At 43.7% G+C, this 24,514-nt stretch overlaps 1 protein-coding gene across 1 annotated transcript in view; it reads right to left on the reverse strand.

The window, feature by feature from the left end:
- The window catches only part of Megf10 (multiple EGF like domains 10), a 150,446-nt gene extending 131,358 nt beyond the window's left edge, over positions 1 to 19,088 (reverse strand). The window contains exon 1 of the mRNA XM_075968629.1: positions 18,368 to 19,088. The gene's annotated coding sequence lies outside the window, so the exon portion shown is untranslated. The remainder of the gene's footprint in view (positions 1 to 18,367) is intronic.
- Between the last annotated feature and the right edge of the window lie 5,426 nt (positions 19,089 to 24,514).

Consider the following 24,514-nt stretch of genomic DNA (forward strand, 5'->3'; position numbering starts at 1 on the left):
AATACCAAAACATTGCCTCCAACTGGCGCAGTTCTAAAGAGGCAGCCATGCACATGAGTCGCACGGGCATTCGCAAAGTGAGTTGATTCTATTACCCACAAGTTGGCTTAGAGTCCATTGAAGATAAAATTTACTTGAGTCAGTGAAGTGAAAATGTGCTAAAGGGAAGTCCTTCCTACACTCCTCGCCTAACCTGGCCTTCTTCCCCAAGTCTTCTGTTGACCTTCAGCCATGAATATAAAAATCCCACTACCCACTGGGCGGTGGCAGCACAGAAAGCCTGGTGGTGGTGGCGCACGCCTTTAATCCCAGAAGGCAGAAGCAGGCAGATCTCTGAGAGTTCGAGGCCAGCCTGGTCTACAAGTGAGTTCCAGAACAGACAGCCAGGAAAGTCACTTAGAGAAACCTGTCTCAGGAGAAAAACAAACAAAAAAACCTCACTCTACCCAGCAGCAACTATCTTTGTTCTCCATTGCAGCTTAGCTGCCAGCAGCTACTGGGTCCAAATGAGCGTATGCTGTAGCCACTCTGCCCGGCCTTTCCAACTTGGGCACAATGATGAGTGCCAGACAATGAAGCCCACTCCCCTTATCACATCCGGGAGGACATCGTGGATGCACACAGGTTTCCCAGCACACTCCCAGAGTTTCCCTCTAGCTGACATTATACTTGTGATAGGTCCCATCTACAGACTTTGGGAAGCTGCTTACATTTAAATTTAGAGTTGGTTCTTAAAACTCATTGCAAATCTCACCCAATTCCCTTGGCCCTTTCTTGACTCGCTAACATTTTGTTCTGAAAAAACTACTGGCAATACTCGGTTGCCATCCTTCTCAGGAGTGGCATAATTTACCCTTAGAAGAAACAGAGAAGGCATGCTTAGCCACTAGCCCATCAAAGTCTCCTTTAGCGCCAATGAATGGGCACACATGCCATGATGGCCTGAATTATGCGGCCTCGTTTTCACAAACGGTCCAACCTGGCCAAGAAACAAAATACCTTCTTCCAAATTCTCCAGCTTGGCAGGCCATTCCTTAAGTCAAGCCACTGGAAATCCTCCTTGGCTGGAGAGAGCTGCCATCTCCCGCCTGTCATCTATCTCTGAAAAAATCCAGGGAAGTCCCAACCCTGTCCTTTAGAGACACACTTGTTAGAAATTCTAAAGGCTACGGTGGATGATCACTTTCAGGTCTTTGAACTTCAGTACCATAGCCGCAACCAGAGACAATTGTGTGGTGAGGGGAAAACGGGATTTAGAGGGGTATCCTCTGAGATGACACTGTCATAAAAATTAAACTGCTCAGTGGTATCGAGCTGCAACCCTAGGGGACAGCGCAAACAGCACTACAGAGCATTATTTATGAACAACCTGAAAAGAAAGGCAAAGACTCTTTCCCCAGCCCAAGCCTGGCTGAGCTCCACATCACGAGTCTTTTGTTTTGGTTTTGTTGTTTTTTTTAATGGCAGGAGAAAAGTGCCTTTGCTCCAGGTTGGTCTTGCCTGAAATAAAAGGCGGCCATCTGGCTCATCTCAGCTGAGGAACTCCCCGTGCCTGCACCCTTGGCTAAGCAAAAACACAGGTGTCAATCACGCAGGAGCATGGTGCCTTCCCCCCACCACGAGAGGCTCCCTCTGCCTCCTGCCACGTGAGTTGCTGCCACCTAGGCTGCTTGTCCTGGCTCGCCATCTCACTGCAACCTCCATCGCAAGGAAGAATGACTAGGAAGCCAATTATCCAAACTTTCAGGCCCTTTTCTCATCTGCTACCCTCTTGACAACAGTTCTGACAGAGGCAAGATGGAGCTAAAACTATCTTAAAATCAACAATAGGACCAGTGTAACCACTGACATGAATATTAAGACTATGGCTTAGTTTAGATTTTCTTCTTACTCATATGTTCCCTAATTTCAAATAATCAAAATTAGTAAGGCCCACAAAAGATTATGTTTAAAGTTTTCTGCTTGTGCTGGTTGGCTGGGGCTGCTATGAGAAAACCCCACAGACCAAGGAGCTTAAGCAGCAGACAGACATTTGCCTCCCAGGATTGAAGGGACTGGAAGATGAAGGAGAAAATGACAGTCGGTTTTGTCTCAAGCAAGAGTCCTTGTCTTGGCTTGTAGATGATTTTTTAAAAAATCACTGCATCTTCTTATGGAATACGGAGAGGGCTTGAATATCTCTTCCTTTGCTTTCTCATTCATTTGCATTTATTTATTTTATATGTCATGCTTAAGACACTTATAATTATGGACCCACTATGAAAGCTATATTCAGAACCAGATACACCAAAAACGTAAAGATGGATGTTACATGCTTATCAACCCCGTCATTCAATTCTGCCTTTTGTTTAGATTGCATGGAATCACTAGTTGATTTCCATATAAATAAATGTCTTAGCCAGAGCGCAGGGTCTTCATCATAAATGCAGACAAGGCACACCTGGAAAGTATTAATAACAATATGTTCTCATGTGACTGCTACACCTGCATCTAAACCAAACCAGCGGATGTCTCTGAGTTATGAGCCATTTATGCACCTAAATTTAGTCTGTCCTCTTGCAGGCCTGTGTACAGGCAGTAACAAAGTTTTTGTACAAGCTTGTACGTTTAAAGTAACAGTAATGATAATAAACCTGTGGGGGAGTTAGTGTGGTAGTGCATGCCTTTAATCCCAACACGGAAGGCACAGACAAGTTGATCTCTATTAATTTGAGGCTATCCTAGTCTATATAGCAAATTCCAGGCCATCCAGGGCTACCTAGTCTCAAAAAGAAAACCCACAAAGATGGATTTCAATAATTATCAGTGCAGAATGACATATTTCCTGCTTGGGGACACATTTGGAAAACATTCAGTAGGCATAGACATGGCAAAGGGTTTATCTGGGAAAATGCACTAACTTACTTGAGACTGTGAGTTCTACCAGTCTGCTCTGTTCATGATTAGATATCCTGTGATCTCCTGAGCCAGGTGTCAGGCCTAAGCCTGCCCGGAGAAGGGCCTCTTTCTCTATATTCATACTGGCTAGTTTTGTGTGGCAGCTTAGCACAGGCTACAGTCATCAGAGGAAGGAACCTCAGCTGAAGAAATTCCTCCATGAGATCCAGCTGTAAGGCATTTTCTCAATTAGTGATCAGTGGGCACGGACCCAATCCATGGCGGGTGGTGCCATCCCTGGGCTGGTGGTCCTGGGTTCTACAAAAAAGCAGGCCAAGCAGGCCATGGGAAGCAAGCCAGTAAGCAGCACCCCTCCATTGCCTCTGCATCAGCTCCTGCCACCAGGTTCCTTGCCTGTTTGTGTTCCTAACCTGACCTTCTTTAGTGAGGAACAGGAATGTGGAAGTGTGAGTTGGATAAACCCTTTCCTCCCCATCTTGCTTTTTGGTCATGGTGTTTCGTTGCAGCAACAGAAACCCTGACTAAGATAATATCCTTTGTCAGTTTCAGTGAGTACAACAAGCCTGAGACTTCTTCCGTCTGTCCACACTGCCCTTAGACTTCCTGGTGGACAGCCCAGAAGAGATTTGGTCAGGGCTATCCTGAGTCACACCTTCTTCCTCATCTTCCTCTAACAGATGGTCCACCCTTGGAACACGAGCAGATGACTTTGAGTCATCTTCCTGATAAATTGTTAGGATCATCAATAACATTAAAGACTGTCTCCTGAGCCTGCAAACATTCCGTGACTGTAATAAAGATCATTTATCTGGAAGATACAAATATCAAGCACAAAGCCCCTCCTACTTTTGTCCACATCTGAAACCTGACCTGTCTTCATCATCTGAGAAACAAGAAACTCTTCTTTATTTGGTTCTAGAAGACTCCTGAGAGACTACACTCAGCTTTTCATGACTTGGATAAGCAGGGTAGGTTGAGGAACCTTATCTAACGTCTGCAATGACAGGGGGCTGGCATTCCAAGGACAAGTCCTCATCGAGATCAAGAGGGCCATACCTGTACTCCCAAGCTCTGACCGGCTCACCTAAGATCACTCCTCCCCCCTTTAAAAACTCATCTGTCCTACTGAAAAAATGTATTATCAGATGCAGGCATCTTAGGAATCAATCTCAGGATGCCACATCCCCCACTTCCAAGTTATCTCCCTAGGAACTAGAGTATGACTAGTCTCTCCTCTGTAGCTCCTTCAAGGTTACATTCCTGTCTTTTCACTCCTGAACACCCTCCCAAGCCGTCTGTGTGGATATGTCTCTGTGTGGATGCCAAAGGTCAACCTCAGACACTATCTGTCCTTTGAGACAGCCTTCCTCATCCTCCTGGAAGTCACAGACAGGCTAGACCGGCTGGCCAATGAGCCCAGGGAATCCACTTGTCTAGGCTAGACCGGCTGGCCAATGAGCCCAGGGAATCCACTTGTCTAGGCTAGACCGGCTGGCCAATGAGCCTGAGGAATCCACTTGTCTCTGCCTTCCTTGGTACTGTGGTTGTAAGTGCCATACACCATAGCCTTACTTTACACATGACTTCTGTGGAGTGACCTCGGGTCCTCATGTTTATGTGGCAAGCACACAACAGACTGTGAACCATCTCCACTTATCAGAACGCCAGCCCTACTAAATCAGGGGCCCACCTGAAGCCTCCATTTAACTTTTACCCACTCAGGACACAGGCCTCATCTCCAAGCATTGTCCCATGGAAGTTAGGGATTTAACATAAATTTGGAGAGGGTAAGGAGGTGGGGAAGGGTGGGCAAGGGTTCAGTTCATAGTTCTACAATTAGCCATTTCGGATAGAACAGAAAGTACATGGATTGTGTGTGTCCAAAGAACACGCATTCTAAAATCTATTTATGCTACAGATAGACCTTCCGGATTTACTGGCTCTTCCCATAAGCTCCAAGCTTCCTTCTAGATTCTAGGGTGTCCGTCTAGTCATCCCTACTCATGGAAATGGAAAAAGACACCAAGAGCTGCAGTGGCTTGTGATGAGGGGACACAGTGACATTACATTCGAGCTGTGACCGTCTTGGGAGGAGACTGCGCGCTAAAGCCCGTGGCACAGACCATGTTTATACTAACAGACTCTGAGCACGGAACACTGCACCCCTCAGCCAGGATGGGCCACTCAACTTCTTCAGGCAGAGTGAAGAAGAGGCATTATGTAGAAGTTTCTTCCCAAGCCAAGATCAAGACTGTATATTGTTAATAAAAACTCTGCTGTTTGTCTGGATTATAAAAAGCTGGGTTTGCATGCCAATTAACTCAACAAATTCATACCCAGTACAGTAAGACACATGAACAAGAGCTCAGGCCTGAGGCCCTTATGTAAGGATTGTGGAATAGTCTGAATGAAAAACAGAAGTGACCCAGACACATCCCTGCATAGAAACCAAACAAAGCCAGACAAACAAACCAAACTTACTGAGCATTTGCTGGACAGCAGTGCCCAGTTCTCTCCCCTTATTATCTCAATTAATCCCCATAACAGCTCTGTGAGGGAAATAACATTGTTACTCCCACCTACGTGATAAAAGAACAGAGACATTGGGTGGCTGACCTAAGTGTAAACATCTAGTAAAATGATGGAACGAGCCAGGACCCAAATCCAGGAAGCTTGGTTCTGAGTCCATGTGCTAAACCATGATAGCAATCCAAGCCTCGAGCTTTCACTATTCTGCCCAGTAGAGGTAACAATCAGAGCTCATGATGTGTGTTAGCATGCGAACCCTCCCAGGGAGGAGCTTCTCTGCCTAAGTCATCCCTAGCATAGACAACTGCACGCAAGGCAACAGGTGCTAAATAAAATAGTCGCCCACAGAGATGGGTTAGTCAGTAAACCGCTTATGTTGTAAGCAGGAGGACCTGAATTTGATCCCCAAAACCCATGGAAAGAAAACGCCAGTCATGGTGGCATATGCTTGGTGTGGGAGGTCTCTGCAAAGACCGCAGTCGGCAGAGGGTTGAGCCCGAGTGAGGCAAGAAGAAAGTCGGGTTCAACATGACTCAGTGGCCAGTGTCGATTCGAACGTCGAGAGTCTGACCCTGAGCAGTTTATTTTAGGCGTATTTAAGTACAGTACAATTTGAAAAGACGTTTTCTGGTGTAACACAATCTTATGTATACAATGGGGTATAGTTACATTGAAACTCTTCTCAAAGTATGGGCCACTTCTTCCATGAAAATGGGTTGTATAGATAGGCTACATGTGCTATTTCTTTCTTTCTTTCTTTCTTTCTTTCTTTCTTTATTTATTTATTTTTGGTTTTTCGAGACACAGTTTCTCTGTAACTTTGAAGCCGGTCCTGAAACTTGCTCTTGTAGGCCAGGCTGGCCTCGAACTCACAGAGCTCCGCCTGCCTCTGTCTCCTGAGTGCTAGGATTAAAGGCATGCGCCACCACCACTCAGCACTACACGTGTTATCTTAAGGGCCTATGGGGGGATCTGCTGTGGTCTTGGCCATACAGAGAGCTCATCTGAGCTCTCAACCACCTCCAGTTCTATTTGTGGGAGCCTGGGGGAGGTCCTAGCCATACATATAGTACAGGGTTTCCCTAGGTTGTTAGCTGCCTCCATTCCCAGCCTTCTGGGTAAAAAAACAGGTTATACATCTCTTTCTTCAAGGAGACAAGCCCGTAAGTTTGACATCCCTGGTTTCCCTTGGGCCTATCTGTGAACACAAAGACCTTTGTGCTCGCTGCAGCTTGGCATTCCAGCACTGGAAGACGGAGATAGGCAGATACCTTAGGGCTTCGAGACAGTCAGGTGAGCCTACTCGGCAAGTTGCAGTCCAGTGAGGGACATGGTCTCAATAACAGGGGGATGGCACCTGAGGAACAACACTGGATATTTTCCTGGCCTACACAGCATGTACCAACACACATACCACACACACACACACACACACACACATCACATCCTTCACTTAAAAATGATTAAATTACTTATAAAGTTGTTTATGTGGATTCGGTGAAGTCTCGTTACCCACAATTTCACTTGATACTCTTAGCAGCAACAATAATCCTTTGCAGTCTACTGCACGGTGAGTTTAAACATTAGCAAACAACTTCTCAAACCTCTGTCCTTGTCTCCACTGTACACTTCCATGTTTATTTCTCAATACTTGATCATATAAACGCTCCACTCTGCTGCCCTCTGCCTGTCTGCCCTTGCCTGTCCTTGCCCACCCCCCACAGTCACGTACATTCCTACTAGAAGGAATTCTCTTTCCCTTCATTCTATGGCATAATGCTCATAGCTTTTGAAGTTTTGTCCCTTCCAAAAACGTTTGTCTGGTCACTAAATTCAGGGATCTGAGGTAGGTTTGTTTGCAGCCTATTACCCGTTCCCTCATCTCTCCTAAAGTAATAAATACGCTGCAATGTCTTTTAAAAAGGAAAACGTTACCCCATAGCAGAAGTGTGCAGACAAATACATCTTACTCAGACACAAAACATCTTATTATTTTAAAAGGTAAAAGAAAAAAAAAGAATTGAGTCAAAGTTCACATAACCCAAAACTCATAATTTTAACCATGTTGTACAACCACCATCAATACAACTATTCACTTCCAGAGTGTTCCCATCACTCCAGCAAACACCAAATATTTATTATTCCCTTCCCAAACCTTGCAAACCACCAATCTCCATTCTGAAAGTATTGGCTTTTTGAGTATGGACTCTTCATATTAAAGGACTTCCTCCAAGTACTGTAGTCATCCATGTTGAGACATGTCCTGTGCTTTAGTCCATTGTCATGGCTGGAGAATATTCCAGTGCACATCTATGTCATGTCTCTGGTCCTCAAATGATGGGAACTTGGGTTGTTTGGACTATTTTAAATAATGCTTCCATGAACATGCGTACACACCATTTTCTTAGAGTGCCTGTTTTAAATCCACTGTAACCTTAAAGTAAGGTCACTCATTAGTAGCTTTGTCTAATCCTACAGTCAACGTTATGTTTCCTTTTAACAAAATATTGTCATTAAATATACATGCTCACTAATAAATTTAACTGTTTTATACCCCAAAATATTTTAAGATTCCTTATAGTTTCCATTTATATCAGAGACTACACATTTCAAATTCTATAATAACTATTGGAATCTGATTTCAGCACCTTAATGAGTTGCCCATTTGATGCATAAGCCCATCTAATTCCTGGATGTGTTCATTATTCTTCCTTGCTTTCATACGACCTGGTGTTGAATCATGATGAGAGTGGGTGGATAGTGGATGCTTACTGTGCACTTACCACTGTGCTACATGCAACTGAGTTACATACTATTATCATGTCGCAGGTCATGGACAGGTACTCAGAGAGAAATTTTGCCATTTGCTCAAAGTCACACAGCTTTAGGAATAGAGACTGAATCTCAGGCTAGAATGCCACATTTTATACAGTGAATAAGAAGGCCAGGAGTAGACCAAGACCATCAGATGCTTGCCTCTTTATCCCACAACTGTAATCACATGTTTACACAAATCAATATTTAACTTTTAACATCAATGTCCAAAATGAAGAATACAAAAGAAAAACTCAGATCCCTCACAGAGGGGATATTCATGTCCAAGCCAAGGGGCAAAACCCTCCTTTGGAAAATAAATCACCCTTATTTTTTTTCCAGTTGAATCTATCGTTCCATATGATAAATACAGAGCTGCGTGTCCCATAAATGCAATGACTCTTTCTGGTACGATCTAGACAGGCTAACACTGATGACTAACAGAAAACAGGAGGACAGACTGCTGCGGGTCGGGAAGAGGCAGCCGTTATGCTCCTCTGCCTTATCCACTAACACTGTGGACTTTAGCTAGGACAATTGAGACAGGTGAGAGGGAGATGCCTATCATTGTATGTGTGCATGCGTGTGTGTGCGTGCGTGCGTGTGTGCGTGTGTGTGTGTGTGTGTGTGTGCGTGTGCGTGTGTGTGTGCGTGCGTGTGTGCGTGCGTGCGTGCGTGCGTGTGTGTGTGTGTGTGTGTGTGTGTGTGTGTGCTGGAAGCGTTCCAATAGCAGAATTTAGGACAACAGTCATCCAAGGAGTCAGAAAAGCGCCCACAATTCACATTGACTTTTCCTGCTTTTCCATGGAAGATTACTATGAATGGGAAGATGGTGGACGGTAAGAAAAGACAACAGAACTGTTGGGGCCTCTTGAGTTTAGAACAGAGTGCTGCTAACATGTTGACCTCTCAGGTACTGGACTTGCTGCCTAGACGAGCATAATGTCTGGGTGGGCCCGTTGTTTTACACCTTGGCTCTTTCTGCTGTGAGAGGGTTAACTCCTGGACATTAGAATTCTACCCACCCAGCACTGCAAGATCCATATTACGAGGCAATTGGGGTTCCCAGCGTTTACCATTCCCTATCACTGCTGGAAGTTAATTCCACAGCAAACATGGGACTTTAATTTTTTAACTTTTCATCAAGTATAGAAAAGTGCACGAAAAGAGGGCAAACACATCAAAACATACCCACTCCAGGAATTCTGGCAAGCTGAACGCATCCCTATACGCAGCAGCTGACTGAACCCAAGTCCTCAGTGGACAGAACAATGATTCTGATGGAAAACACAGTCTCAACAAACATCCTGTCCCTGAAACAGCATTAGGATTAAATGTGCCACGTGGGACATGGACAACAGCAAAATGAATTGCTGACACGGTGAACAACTAAAACAAAAGACCACGTACAACAAGCAACAGCAAAGATACAGCCTGCAACACCCCTATTGTTTTCAACAAACGCTTCGCTTTATGTAAGGTCAAGTGTAGTACAGTAGTCCTTCCCTCTGAGCACTGAGGGCACAACCTCTCTCTACATCACACCAACAGGGCCAAAGAGCCAGCCTAATGACAATGAGTTGAAAAATTAATGAACTTATCAGGCTAGTGTTTAACATGATCATTTTGCTCTGTGAAGTTTCCCCTTTGCTGTCTCTGCTTTGAAGGCATGCATATCACTGGCAAAACCAGAGTCCCCTTCAGTAGAGGATAAACTACAGGAGAGAGGAGAGCAGAAAGCTAATGAAAATAAAGATACTTGCCTCTCCACAAACCACTTGTCTCTTCTTCTTTAATGGATTTGCAATGATAATCTATAATCAAGGTCCAAATACAGACTTAATGAGCAGCTCTAAGTGACTTGAAGTAAGTCGTGTGTTGCCCTCTCCCGAGGACCACTCTACTTAAGGCAAACGCTCCCAGCCAGGAAACCTCTCATCTCAGAGGAGAAAGGATTCCTAGTGGCCCCAAGGCAGCAGCTGTCTGAACACTCCATACAAATGTGCTCTCTAGAACCTATTACATCCAGCAAGGCTTTCCCCCTTCCGCTCCCCTCAGGTCTGTGTTCTTTGCCTAATTGAAAAGAAAAAAAAAATTAAGAAAGACTCGAGAAGAATAGCTACCCACAAATATGCACAGGAGCTAGGGACAGAGTGTCCTTTTGAAAGAAACCCAGAGGCAAAGTCCGGATGAATGACATACTTTTCGTAAAGGGGGTAATCGGGCTAAAAGAACAAGGCTGTTGGAAGGTCTGTGACCTTTGCAAAGATGTGACCTTGAATCTGAATCCTCTTCTGACCCAAAGAATGTGAATGGGTGTTGATCTCACAATGAGATCTTTACAGGAAGTCTGTAACCCTTTCTATCCAGCATGGGAATCCTACACTGGGAGGTGGGAGTAAGGGATGGTATCTAAACAGTATCATAACTTCCCAAACATATCGATAACTTTCTGGTGAATTTAATTGTATTTTGAACTCAAAAAGTAACTCTAAAATGCAAGATCTCTATTAAATCCTAATTTGGATGGGAAGTATTAACACTTCAGATACAATAATGATCGTTACGCAAGAATTTTTTTCTCTAAGACATTAAGTCATAATCCAGGGAGGTTTTAAGGCTGACACTTGGGGTGATGGTGATGTTTGATAAACCACCCTGGGCTGTCCTGGAACTCGCTGAGGAGCTGAAGATGACCTTGAACTCCTGATCCTCCTGACTCTACCTCCTGCTGAGTGCTGGGATTATAGACCCTTGTCACCAAGCCCAGTACCTGTGATGGTGAAGATTGAGCCCAGGTCTTTGTTCATTCTGTCAAGCCCTAGCCCAGATATCTGTCCTTGATGAACCTGGAGAAAGAAGCTAAGAAGTATGTCTTTGCCTATTATGGAGGGAGACCTTTTGGGCTTCTAAAATAAATAATAAAACCTATCATCAGATAAATCAGTGAGACAGTGGTAGAAAACAAGTCTTTCTTGGGCAAAGGCTCACTGGAGTTCCAATCAGTTTATGTTTTCCTTGTCCTGTGTCTGCAGCTTCACGCCGCAGATGAATGAATCTTCCCCAGAATCGCATTTTCCCTTCCCAAACCCTGCCCCTGACACATTGCTGCAAGTGGTTTAACCGTGGAAGGCCTTGACCTCTTTTCTTTGTCTCTCTGATTTAAGTGTGTCTGCTTCCTCAGGGCTACCAAGCTTAATCGGACAGCAAAGCCAGAGCCAAGGGGAACATCAGCCAATCCCCAAACAATGGGTGTCTTTCTCCGTTTGTCACATGAACAGTGTTGTATAATAACCATTGTCCCTCCAAGTCGGGAGGAAAGACACGGCTTCTCACAGACAAGCTATTCTCCACGACCCGCTTCGGCCATCATCGAAATTAAAAATCGAAAGGAATAAAAAGTAGACATGCTATCTGAATGGGGCATTGTAACCCCAAACAAGAATTCTAGTGCATCCCCAGGCCATTTGCACCATCCTGTCTTGCTGAGAATGTACATTCCCAGGTCCGGCACACCTACCAAATTGAAATCCCAAGGGCCATCAGTTCTGCAGATTGTTCTCAAGCCTCTGAAGTATAGGAACATGGGCTGAATAGATGTGTCAAGCACTTCCAACCTCACCAATGGCATTTGTGCATCTGTTTAAGGGATGAACCAGAGGCAAGAAGATACTGACAAGGCTTTACGTTGAGTGTTGAGGTTATAAATCTTAGTACAGAAGGCAAAAGATGCAAAGATGAGGATACCAAAGAATGTGGGCAAGGAGACAGGGACATTCAACACACTAATGGCTGTCCAGAAGATCATGGGACTTTTAGAGAAAGAGACGAGTGGGAAGAGTGGAAGGATGCTAGGGCAGGCCACAGAGACTGAGATCATCAGAAAGTGACAAACCAGGCCAGCTTCCAAAGGCAGAACGAACCAAAGAAAACACAATCACTGCCAACAACACCAACAACAACACAAGCATGTTGGGCTGGAGAGCAGCTCAGAGCCAGAATGGCTGCCTAATGTGATATACATGGTGGGTTTTCTCTCCAGCCATACACACACACAAAAAGTTTTAAAACTTCTGTTTAATTTTTTTAGTTTGTGTGTGGGTTTGCATAACTGCTTGATCAGAATACATCAGCCAAGCCATCAAAAAAAAATTTCAAAGATCATCTTTAACATTTTGTTTTAAACATTAAAATATGAACTTTTGTTTCACATCCCCAAACCTTAAACGTCAGCGACTCAAAGCGTTTTACTACACAGAATGACATTACTGCTTAGGTAAGTAGCTTCAGGCTGAGACAGTACCATCATGTGGCAAAATCATCTTTAAACCGGTCAAGAGAAAATCTAAATTCCACCCCTGGTGACACTAGAGAATCTGTGAGTCCTGGCCATCCATCCCCTTCCTGTGAACTCCCTCCACGGTGGAAAGGGGCAGGAACCTTCCAGGCTTGCTTTCTCACGAGCAGGGAGAGACCTCTAAGCCAACTTTTATGTGAGTCTCACGAGGGTGCTCACATCTGGTCTCTATAACAAAATAATGGCAGTAAAATGTGTAAAATTCCTTTAGAACTCAGATAGTGTTGTGAGGGACAGACAGACAGACCAGTCCTGGGACTCCGTAAATAGCTGCCTTAAAAATGATTCTCCGATCCTTTGAGATGGTTCATCACTGCTCCCACTGGGATGTGTTTGCTGAGCCTATTGCCCCATCTATGCAAATCTTCTCTTAGCAGAACATTCCCCATGAGTACACCCAGCCCTCTTCTTGGCATGAGCCAGGAGGCACTCTCAGACCTGCCTGTTTGACCCTGACTACACCCAGCTTTACCTGAATGAATATATGTGTGTGTGTTTGTGTGTATACACATATATATATTAGTATTTTAAGATATTAACTCTTTCATAACAACTGTAATGTTTATCATTTCACACTATACACCTAATAAATATATGATGAGGGAAAAAGTAAAACTCAAACCAGTTCATTGCAAAAAATCAAAGTCCTGTCTTGTCAACAATTCCTCATTGAAAATAAAGTATTTTTGTAAAATCCAAACACGGTGGTACACTCCTGGTGTCAGTTTGAGCTATATGAGACCCTGCCTCAAGAAAAAACAAAAAAAAGTAAGCATGTAGAAAATTTGTTCAAGACCCATTATAGGAGCTACCACCTGCAACTGTATTTTGGAGCTGGTCATATCTGCACAGTTCATTTGGGTTGGGTATGATATTAATGACACGGTATTTGGTCACCCCTACAGTGAGACCTCCTGCGCCCCCCAAGATCTGATGGCTCTAACAGATGCTAATATCCCGTGCACGCACCTTGCAAGATGAGGCACTCCACACTGGAATTCTATTTCCCTTGTCTTATAGGGGTGGGAAATGATTTATTGCTCTCTGAGGAGGAAATTGAGGTGGTTAGAATGCTTTACATAGTTTCTTTATCTGGAAGAATAAATCATTAAAAATGAAATAGGAGAGAAATCAATAGACATTAATAGTGCTAACTACAGGATGTGGTGTCATAGCCACTCTTCCAGACTGGCTCGGGGCATGGCATTTATCATCCAGGAGCAGCCTCATGGCGCTGACAATCGTGCACATGAAGTTCAATAAGATAAAACACCACTGGTGTGAATATTGCGCTCTCCTATGCGTAGCCTGTGCAATTCTTTCAGCTCCCTGAGTTAACCCTTCACATCATGTTAAAAAGCAGTAAGAATGGTCATCGTGAAACTGATCTTCCGTGTTGTACATGGGCAAGAGATAAATAGAAAGGTTCCAGATTTGGAGAATGGATGGATGAGCGAGTGAGGGAGTGCAGATTCACACAAGTCCAGACAAGACATGCAGCAAGGAGGTGCTGAGGCAGAAAGAGGTCACTGGGGGCAAAGCATTGTGATTGGTGAATCCTGAGGACTCAGTGAGTCTTACATCAATTCTTAAAACTAAGTTTTGAAAGTAAATACTCGGTCCACCTTCTCAAGAACAGGCGAGTCCAGCAATGCATTCAACTGCGGTGTTCGCAACTGGACAGCCGCAGGTATGTGTGCTCACTCACGGATGCTGCTGTCTCCCACCCATGAATGGGATTCCTCCGTATCTGCTGTATGTGGGGTTTCCATGAGCCACGAGTTCAGCTTTGCTGCTGCAGCATTTGCTGCCCTTTGCATAATTCATTCTTAGAAAAAAATTAGTGGAAACAGGAAAAATAAAAACTCGACTGGCAATTATAAGAAGAATTCTACTCATAAATTTAATGTGAGACAGAGGCGGAAATTACTACGGATGCTAAAATAGGCAAAGCTTTCCACAGAATTGGATGTTAATTGACCTTGAATGGGCTAACTTTTGCTTACACGAGGAGGAAATAATCCAAGCAGATGATGCTTAAGAAAGGAAAGTTCAAGAACAGAGGACACGCTGGATGCCGTGTCTGGACAACGAAGTAGAAGTAGAGCAAGCGTTCTGGCCTGTTCTGGCCTTTGCTGGCCAGTATCCCTCATATCACACAGCCCTGTATTTAGACCTGCTTTCAGGGATGTATCCTTGTGGGAAAGTGAGAAACAGTACTGAATTAGTTACTGCACTTATGCCAAAGTGCCTTATACACTGAAAAGCATGGGGCAGTGTCGGCTAACTTTTATTGATATTGGCATCTCCACTTCAGCACCGGGACACTGTGAATCACAAACAAGACCATCCTAAAGTCTAATTGTATCTCTCTGCCATGCATTAGCACCTACTGTGATGTTGAGCATGCAGCATGACTCCGGTATTGTGTTTTACAAGTCCACTTAAGAAAGTCTAGATCAGTCATTCTCAACCTGTGGGTCACGACCCTCTTGGGGAATCACATATCAGATACTTACATTATGATTCATAACAGTAGTAAAATTACAGTGATGAAGTAGCAATGAAATAATTTCACGGTTAGGGGTACCACATGAGGAACTGTATTAAAGTGTTACAGCCTTAGGAAGGTTGAGGACCACTGGGACAGAGTGTTTTCTTCCCTAATAACTTTATAGATCATGTCCAGACAAGCAGTAAACTCTGCGCTCACTTCTCTACCACTCCTAATAGATACATAGGAATTGTCCCTAACATTCTGTGTGGCAGGAAACCACCAGCTACTGTTCATTCATTTGTCCTTCTACATTCCAGCCACTTGAGTAAGGTCTTTCGTAAAGGAATGAAGGACTCACCAACCTGCTGGGAATGTCATTCAGATAACAACATAACCGGTGCTCTGTGAAAGCTGTCCACAGAGATGAATGGCAACTCACATGATACACACTGCTCATGGGAGAAATAGAGAGATCAGAGAGAAAGTCTGATTTAAGTGTATCTTCAAAGATAAATAGAAAGCAGACAATTGCTTACACAGAAAAGAAGGCCACAGACATTCCCAACAGAAAGAACCACCTCACCGCGAGGCCATGAAGAAAGGAATGGGTGCAGTGCTTTGGGGAACATAATGAGATCTGCAGGGACTGGGATGCTGGAAGCAAGAATCCAGAGAACAGCACAGAAGATGGTACAAAGGTAGTCTTGGAGGGGCAGCAACGAGGCTGACAGTGGGCTTTGTGCTAGAACACGGTCTTCCTCCAACCCTGACTCGGGGACCGCATTTTCAACAAGCCCCTATGAGACTCTGATGATCACCACTTAGTGATCTGTCAAGGGCTTAAGCAAGGGGATCATGTGACCAGATCTATATTTTAGACTGAAGCACCAATCGGAAGAAGGCAAATCCACAACCATGAAATGAGCAAGCGACTCTTTGGCAGCACAACCACTTGGGGACTCTCTGGATGTGCTCAGCTTCACCCAAGACTTTCTGAATCATGAAGGGGCCAAGGTTTACACATTATAGGAAACTGTTATTTGTTTAGATTTTTAAAAAGATGAACAAGTGTTGGTAATTGTTGGTAATTTCTCATGGCAAAAAAAAAATCTAATATTTTTAAACAAATTCCCTTCATGCTTCTGATGTACCCCAGAGTCTGAAGGCAGCTGATGGAATACAGTGGGATTAATGTATCCCCCTTTCTACTTATCATTAGTTAGCCTGCAAATATGGACGTCACATAACTCATGCACCCCAAACAAATGTTGAAAGTGGGAAAGGGGTGTAAAACACAGCCAGCAATGAAGTAAGGCTACCAATAGGAAGGCTTTTAGAACTGGAAGCCATACCCAAGCCCTTTCTCTACCTCCCCCGACTCGCACAAACTCACACCATAAAAGTGATGTCAAAGAGAGGAGCAACCTGCCTGAGGTGGCACTGAAAACTGCATTGAAAGACTCAGTGCTATGTGCTTGTGTGTGCATTGAATCAGCGTTGAGATTTGTGTCTGAAGTGTTGGGGATTTGCTTTATAAAGGCTTATTGCCACTTGAAGACAATGTTGGCATATTTAAAAGGAAGTGGGGCAGAGAGGGTCATAAAGCAACTACGCATACTCATTTTGAAAATAAAACCAAAGAAATGAGTACAAAACCCATTGAAGTATAAAAGATGCTTCATAAATGTTTGAATGAACAATTGACCTCTTAAACATAGCCTAAAGAAACGATGCCAATGCGAAAGGTTTCAGAGGAAGTGTAGAGGCTGTCACTTCCCACAGTCTTTGGCATCCAGTCAAGAACTAGCTTCAGATCCCAGCCCTCCACATACACTTTCCTTTCTACCAAAAGACTGCCAAGAACATATGTGAACCAAGCTGAGCAACCCATCATATCCTAGGCAGCGGTGAAACCTGCAGATGAGATCAGCCTTCAAAGTCCTTCTCAACAGAAGGGTCAACTAGTAGTTGCCGATAGCCAACAAAAGGGAGAATAAAAGCAACACAACCACTAATGCTGGCTCAATAAAATAATAATAATAATAATAATAATAATAATAATAAATAATAGCCAGCCCCTCCTCTGTGCGGAGCTTATTAGGGCTTCCCATGCACTAACTTTTTTAGCTCTAGAGTGAACACTATTATTTCACCTTAATTTTATAGACAGGCATACAGGTGTGTTAGTAAGCTACACCAAACCACACAATTGCCAAGTAGCAGAATGGAGCCTTGAACCCAGATCACCCGATCCTAGCAGTTTACCCAGGGAGTTCCTTGGCCTTGTAAGCAAACCAAAAGCAGGGTGTAAGCTGACTCCTTGGAGCATGCCAGTCAGGCTGATGGCATTTCTGGGGAATGTAGTGTGGCTTGCTCTTTTTATCCATAAGGAACAGGAATGCGGGGTTTTATGTGAGAATACTATATACAAAGTAAGACCTGGCATAAAGGAACCAAAGATGTCATTGTCTGCCCTGGCACAGTGTGGCTATTATTGCTCCAAAAGCAGAAATGGTGCCTCATTCAGGCCTAGAAAATTCCAGGCTTTCACTGTCTCTTTAAAAACTGTGGGGATTCGAGTGAGGTTCTGTGTGAAAGAAGCAGCAAACACGCTTCCCCTGTTTCTATTCAGTAGCTTATTCAGGAAAATACTTGCAGAAAGAAAAATGAAGACAAAAAGTCCCAAGCCGGGTGTGTGAACTTCCTAGAGTGAAGAGATTTAAAAGAAAATGGCCCACGGGGGCACAGTACACTCAAATAAATAGGCATCCCTGTCAGCGTTCCCCCAAGAAACAAGGACCCAAAGGTCTGTGAATCTGCCTGAACCCCGACAACCCTAAAGGCAGGAAGAGAGCCCCAGCCCACAAATACAATCTGAATATCAAGTCCTAAAGAAAGAAAAGTTTAGAAATCAAGAAGCCAGAGCAGGATAAGGGAGACCTCAGAGGAAGGCCAGGCCAACAATGATTTGACTCTCCGATGTCCCCCAAATCTCCCTGCACCCCCCACCCAATGTCACAATCAACATGAGCAAACACAGGCAAAGCAACACAGAGGCACAAAACACACAAAATAAAATGCATAACGAGGAGATCTTCCCTGGAGTCCCAAATAACAAAACCAAACACAAACAATGTCAATAAATCCCTGGAAGCAGACAAACCATCCGTGTCCCGCTTCCCTTGCACCAAGGGTGCCCTCCAGCCCCAAAGAAGCCTCCCAGCAATCTCCAAGCCCAATGGCCTCCAGAGTTGAGTTTGTTTAACTCTTACCGGGTCCCAAGATGCTGTGATTGGCAGCACAACCTGTTTTCCACTGGTCTTCACCCACTCCAGCCCAGATTCAAAATCTGTTCTCAACAGCGCCGCTGGCCTCCAAGCAGAGTCCCAGGAGAAAACGATGTTTGTGCCCCTTGTTTAGGTTCGGAAGATGGGGGCTCGGGGAAGGGGTTCCAGTCCTCGAGCCCCAGTTTCGCACACAGGCCGGGTCCTGCAGCAAACTTGAACAAGGTTTTCCCTGTCTGGCTGGAGATGCTGGAGGAGGAAAGCAGTAACCGGAGCCGGGCTGGGATGCGAGCAGTTGCCGCTGCTGCTGCAGCTGCTGCCTCCGGGACAGTGGCCTCTGGGGAGGAGGGAGGGGTGTCGCTCGCTCGCAATCCCTCCAAACCTGAAGTCTCCTTCTGGCCGGACTCCTGGAACCCCTTCAGTGACCCAAACACGAAGTTAGCAAACTTGGAGTCACCGCGGGACTTGAGAGAGTTATAGCGTAGTGCGGTGCCCGACACGGTGCCAGTGCTAACCCCGCGACAAAGTACTCCGGGGGGCGGGGGAGTAACTAGACTACAAGGATTTGGGGGACAGGGTTAGCGCCCGCCAAGTGGACAGGACAGAGCGTCCCCCCATGTGCGAAAGCGCAAAAGTGGGACCGAGAAGGGATGGGGACTAGGCCAGGCCACGGTGCGTTGAGCCGCAGCTAAGTGGCTGCGAAGGTGGTGAGGGAAGAGGGAGGCGATTGGAGGGTGACCCGCCAGCTTTGCGGGGCGGGCGGAGGGACAGCTTCCCCATCACCGAACTCCCGCCGGGTCGCTAGGTCCCCGCTCCACGATTTCTTGGGGAATAGCTCCCTCTGCCGACCGCCCAGGAGGCCCGGGTGACGAGGGGGGGTGGGGGGGGTAGACCCGAACACGCCGGCTCCACCTCCCACTTCCCCTCCAGACTGAAGAATTCCTTCACGACCGGACAACCCCGAACCAGACAAAGCTTTCTAGCTGTTAGGCAGGAGTTTCTTTATTCTACTCACTTCCAAACACACAGGAACGCGGCCGAGGGTCCCATTCTCAACCCCAGATAGCCAGACAAGTCTCTCCTCCAGGTTTCTCTTTCTGGTGTAACAGACGCTCTTTCCAGAAAAGCCTCCAAGTTTACAGGCACACCGAGTTTTTCGTCTTCTCAAATAATCCGGACTCCAGATTGTGTTCAGTAAATTCATACGGAAATGAAGGAACACTCTTATTTCCTGAGGCAAAGTGAAAATGCTCAAACCGCACCTGCCCCCATCGTCTTTGCAGTTCCCTGGAATCACTGGCGAGGACCATTTGTTGTGAGCTATCTGTCTGTCTGTCTGTCTGTCTGGTTGGCTGGGTATCATAGTTGGGCTCTGGAAATAGTATCTTTACTTATCTTTAAGCTGACCGGTTGCTTGCCCGTACGTTGTCTCTCTGCCATCTCTGTCTGTCTAGCTGGTTAACTAGGTGTTAACTATCTTTGGAAGATAGTGCCTTTGCGGCAAGCCCTATAGTTCGGATGGGAAGGTCATTCGAGCCCTGCTCACAAGTAGGCCCTGATGGCGCTAGGGCCCACAGACTTTCCTTGCCCAGAATATGAACTCTGAAATCAGGACAAATAGGCCTCGAAGTGACTTATGCATACGGCAGTTTTCTACAGCTTTCAAACTAATACCAGTTCATACCGTTTATTCCCCAAAGCTTGACTTTAAAAAATAAAAGTCTACTATTCCACTTTCTTTCTCTTTCTATCAGTTTAAATGTGCGTTCAGCCTATTGGTCGGTGTTTGGTGTGCAAGTTGGTGTGTTTTGAACAATATGAACATCTGGGTAGCCATTAACAAGTGAGAACACCAATAATTCCATACCACCCCATCCTACCCCAAAACAGATTCCCCTCTGTTTTGTCCAGTGAGGTATTCTTTAAAGTTTTATTGTCTTTTTCTGTATCTGGTTGCAGTTGGGGGTGTTGGTGTGGTGGTCAGCGACAACCTGTCAAAGCCTGCTCTCTCTCCTTCCTCCATGTGTGCCCAGGGAAACAGGTTCGGGTCATCAGGCTTGGCAACAAGCAACTTTACTTCCTGAACCATCTTGCCAGCCCCTCTGAATGATTTCCCGTAGCGACATATTGTATGCATCTTTTCTAGTATTGCATGCATGTGGCAGTACATGGTACAGACTCTGTGTCTGACTTCCTTCACTCAGCATGTCTTAAAATTTATTACCTATGTTACCCAAATGCAAACTTTGTCTCTTTTTTAGTCCTGAGTTCTGTTCAGTTGTACGGATAACACCGCAAATGGTTTTCCTATTTAATAAGTGTTGATGGCCACCTAGTTTAAGTAAAGTAAGTCTTCACACTTTATTCCCTTTTGTTTCTAACTTTGTATAGGTCTCCTACTTTTTTGGGGGGGACTGTTAGCTTATATTTTCCATGTGAACTTCAGAGTTACCTTGTCGCTGTTTTAAAAACTGTTTTTAAAGCTGAGAGTGCCTTGAACCAACAGAACAATTTCTTTTCCTTTTGTTGTTTGCTCACTGGTCAACTTAAGGAGAATTGCTATATGATTGACACTGAATCCTCCAACCTACAAACATCTATATCTTCATTAACTCATGTACTCTTTAATTCCTCTCATGAATATTTTATAGCTTTCAGCATGGGGAATTTGCATATCTTTTAAAATATATTCGGAAGTAATTTAGCAATTTGTGATGCTATTGTAAACAAAAATATTTTGGAATTCTAATTTCCAATTGTTTATGGCTGGTACAAAGAAATAACTGTTGGGGGTAGCTTCATATTATTCAACTTGATTAAATGTATTCATTAATTCCAGTGGTTTTTGCTTTTGTTTTCATCTTAAAAGAGTCTTTCAGATTTTCTACATACAAATAAATTCCATTTTTCACCTTTAATTTCTTACCTATTCTACTGGGTAGGACACCGAAAGCACCTCTGAATAAAAACAGTAGGAGTTACTAGGCCAGGACCTTTACATACCTTAGGTCATGTCTTTATCACTGTTCTATTGCTGTGAAGAGACACCACGGCCAAGGAACTTATAAAAGAAAGCGTTTCATTGAGGACTTGCTTACAGTTCTAGAGGATGAGTGTCTGACCATCAGGGTAGGAAGCATGGTGTTAGGCAGACATACCGCTGGATCAGTAGCTGAGAGCTTACATCTGATCCACAAACACAAGAGAGAGGGGGGGGGGCAGCCTGGCATGGGCTTCTGAAACCTCAACGCCCATCCCAGTGACACACCTTCTCCAACAAGACCACACGGTCTAACCCTTCCCAAACAGTTTCACCAAGTGGGAACTACACAATCAAACATATGTGCCTATGGGGGACATTCTCATTTGAATGGCTATAGGTCAGCAGTGGTCTTTTATCCTTAAATACAGTGTTTTAGGTTTCATGAATACCTATTGTAAGCTGGGGAAGTCCCCTTCAGTTCATTCTTTGCTAGCACTTCTTCCTTTGTTTTACCATGAGTGACTTCTGAGTTTTGACAAATACTTTTCTGTGTCAATTAAAATTACTATTTTATAAAACTTATAAGTTTTATCCTTTTTAGCTAGTTGATAGTACTAACTGTTTGGTCTTCCTTTAGTTCCATTATTGCTTCAACTAAAACCTGCCTGGTCGATGCAAATTGTGCTTTTTGCTGCTGGGAGGGGTTCAAGACAGGGTTTGTTTATATAGCCCTGACTGTCCCGGAGCTAGCTCTGTAGACCAGGCTGGCATCAAACTCATGGAGATTCACCTACCTCTACCTCTACCTCCTGGTATTAAAAGTGGTGCCCCTACTGCCTGGCTGCAAACTGTACTTTTTGTATACTCTTGATATGCATATTTGCTAAAATTATTACCTATATTTGGCATAATGCTGAGCAATGTTCTTTGTAAATGTAGTTGTTGCAAGTTTATTTAAAAACAAACAAATAAACAAACACACAAAAAAAATCTCTATTAGAAGGGCTGGCCCTTAGTTTATTGGTATTTTGTGCTATTGCTTACGTATTTTCTATCCTTTCTCTTTTCTTTCTTTTCTTTTTAGTAGCCTCACACTATAGCTTAGGCCAACATGAAACTCACTATGTGGCTTCAGACTCTCTGTGATTCTCTTACTTCAGACTCCCTCATGCAAAGAACAACGGATTGTGGAGTACTTAGTCTCCGTAGATACATCTATAATAAAACTGCTACATCTAAGACTCACGGAGCTTCCCAGAAGAAGGGACAGAAGGACTGGGAGAGTCAAAGATGCTATGAGATTTTGACATAGAAATTTTGACTCCTAGAAACGACAGGGAAGCATTGCCTATGATGCCTAAACAATATGGGTACCTAAACAAGACCCAAACAAGCAAAATACCAGAAGACATTCTGATGTGCAAGAAAGAAATTCCCAGGATCCTACTCCTAGATGAAGAGCTCAGGAAACTAAGATATGCTAAAACTAGGAAAAATAGTCTTTCCTAGGGATGAGTGCCCTAAGTGGTTATCTAATACAAAGTGATCAGCCTTGAGAAAACACACATATGGGGCTGGAGAGATAGCTCAGCTCTTCTAGAGGTACTGAGTTAATTTCCCAGCAACCACATGGTTGTTCACCACCACCTATAATGAGATCTGGTGCTCTCTTCTGGTGCTCAGGTAAAACACTATACATAATAAAGAAATAAATAAATCTTTTTAAGAAACTAAAAAATAGTAACAATATATAAATATATACAAGTAACAAAACATACTGAGAATGCTGTATTTATATATTTGTGCATATATATGTATATATAATATAATGCATATAATTGCACATACATATATATATATATATATCATATATATAAATTAAAGAAAAAGAGGCCATGACTCGAAGAAGGAGCAAAGGTTAGGAAGACTTTGGAGGGAGGAAAAGGAAGAGGGAAATAATGTAATTATATTTTAATTTAAAAAAAGTCCATTAGAAATAAAAAGTAACAGGAAAGAGAATTAGAGAGTTTATATTTAGAAACATGGCACAAGATTAACACATTTTTGTCTGATTCAGTCCTAACAATGTATCTTTATTTCTGTTTTACAGATAGAAAAATGAAGACTCAGAAAGGGCAACTGATTTAGCCATGATCCCAAAACTGATAACTTACAGGAGCAAGACTGACCCCAGGCTTAACTTTAAAACCTCCTCATCAGCAGGGAGGGGAGCTGAGAGAAAAATGTAGCACTCAATAAAAATCAATAAAAAAATAAATAGAAAATAAAAATAAAACCTTCTCATCTTCTGATACCTGCTATGGCTCTCTAAAGTTCACCCATGTGCTACAGTTAAACATTTCCCCATGGAACATTTAAAACCTGCACTGTAGAGTTTGTGTGTTCTCGGAGTTTTTACTCGGGAACTTAGAGGCTCTTAGGGTAAACACAAAATGCCTTCTTCCTGCAGCCCAAACTCATGCGGAAGTGGGAATGGTTGTATCTTCCCTGGATGGAAAGAACTGGAAAAGTGGAGGGTCGGCCCGTGGGTGTCCCTTTTACTATTTCATACCAACCGTTTTCTTTATGTTCTAGACTTTTGTTCATTCCCCTTTTAAGGATGTTTGTCATATATTTTCTGTTTTTTTTAAAGGATTTCTCTTTTTATTGTTGTTTTCTTTTGTTTTTTAAAAGGATTTCCCTTTACATTGTTGTCTTGCTTTGGTTTTTAAAAGAATTTTTCTTTCTAAAGGCATTGGAAGAGACAGAAGGATAAGGCAGTGCACAAGAAAATCACATCTATAGCACATGAGCCTGGTCCTATGGGTTAAGGGAGATGTCTGTCTCCATCGAGGCAGCATGCCTTCATCGCCACAGTGGTGAGTGAAGAGGGACAATAGAATCCCACCTAGATGTAGCCATTTTCTCTAGCTCACTGCTTTAAACAAAATTAATGCAATCCGTGGCAAGAAATACATTTATCATCATAACCAAATTTGTAATATCCTGTGCATATAATTAGAAAGAATTTCATGAAACAATCCTTACTCTATCACAATGTTCCAAGATGCTTCCCTCCACCAATGGTTCTCAAATTTTAATATGCTTGTTAATCAACTAACAACTTTAAATATATGATTCCAATTCTGTAT

This window comes from Microtus pennsylvanicus, chromosome 4, assembly GCF_037038515.1.
Source record: "Microtus pennsylvanicus isolate mMicPen1 chromosome 4, mMicPen1.hap1, whole genome shotgun sequence".
Lineage (NCBI taxonomy): Eukaryota > Metazoa > Chordata > Mammalia > Rodentia > Cricetidae > Microtus > Microtus pennsylvanicus.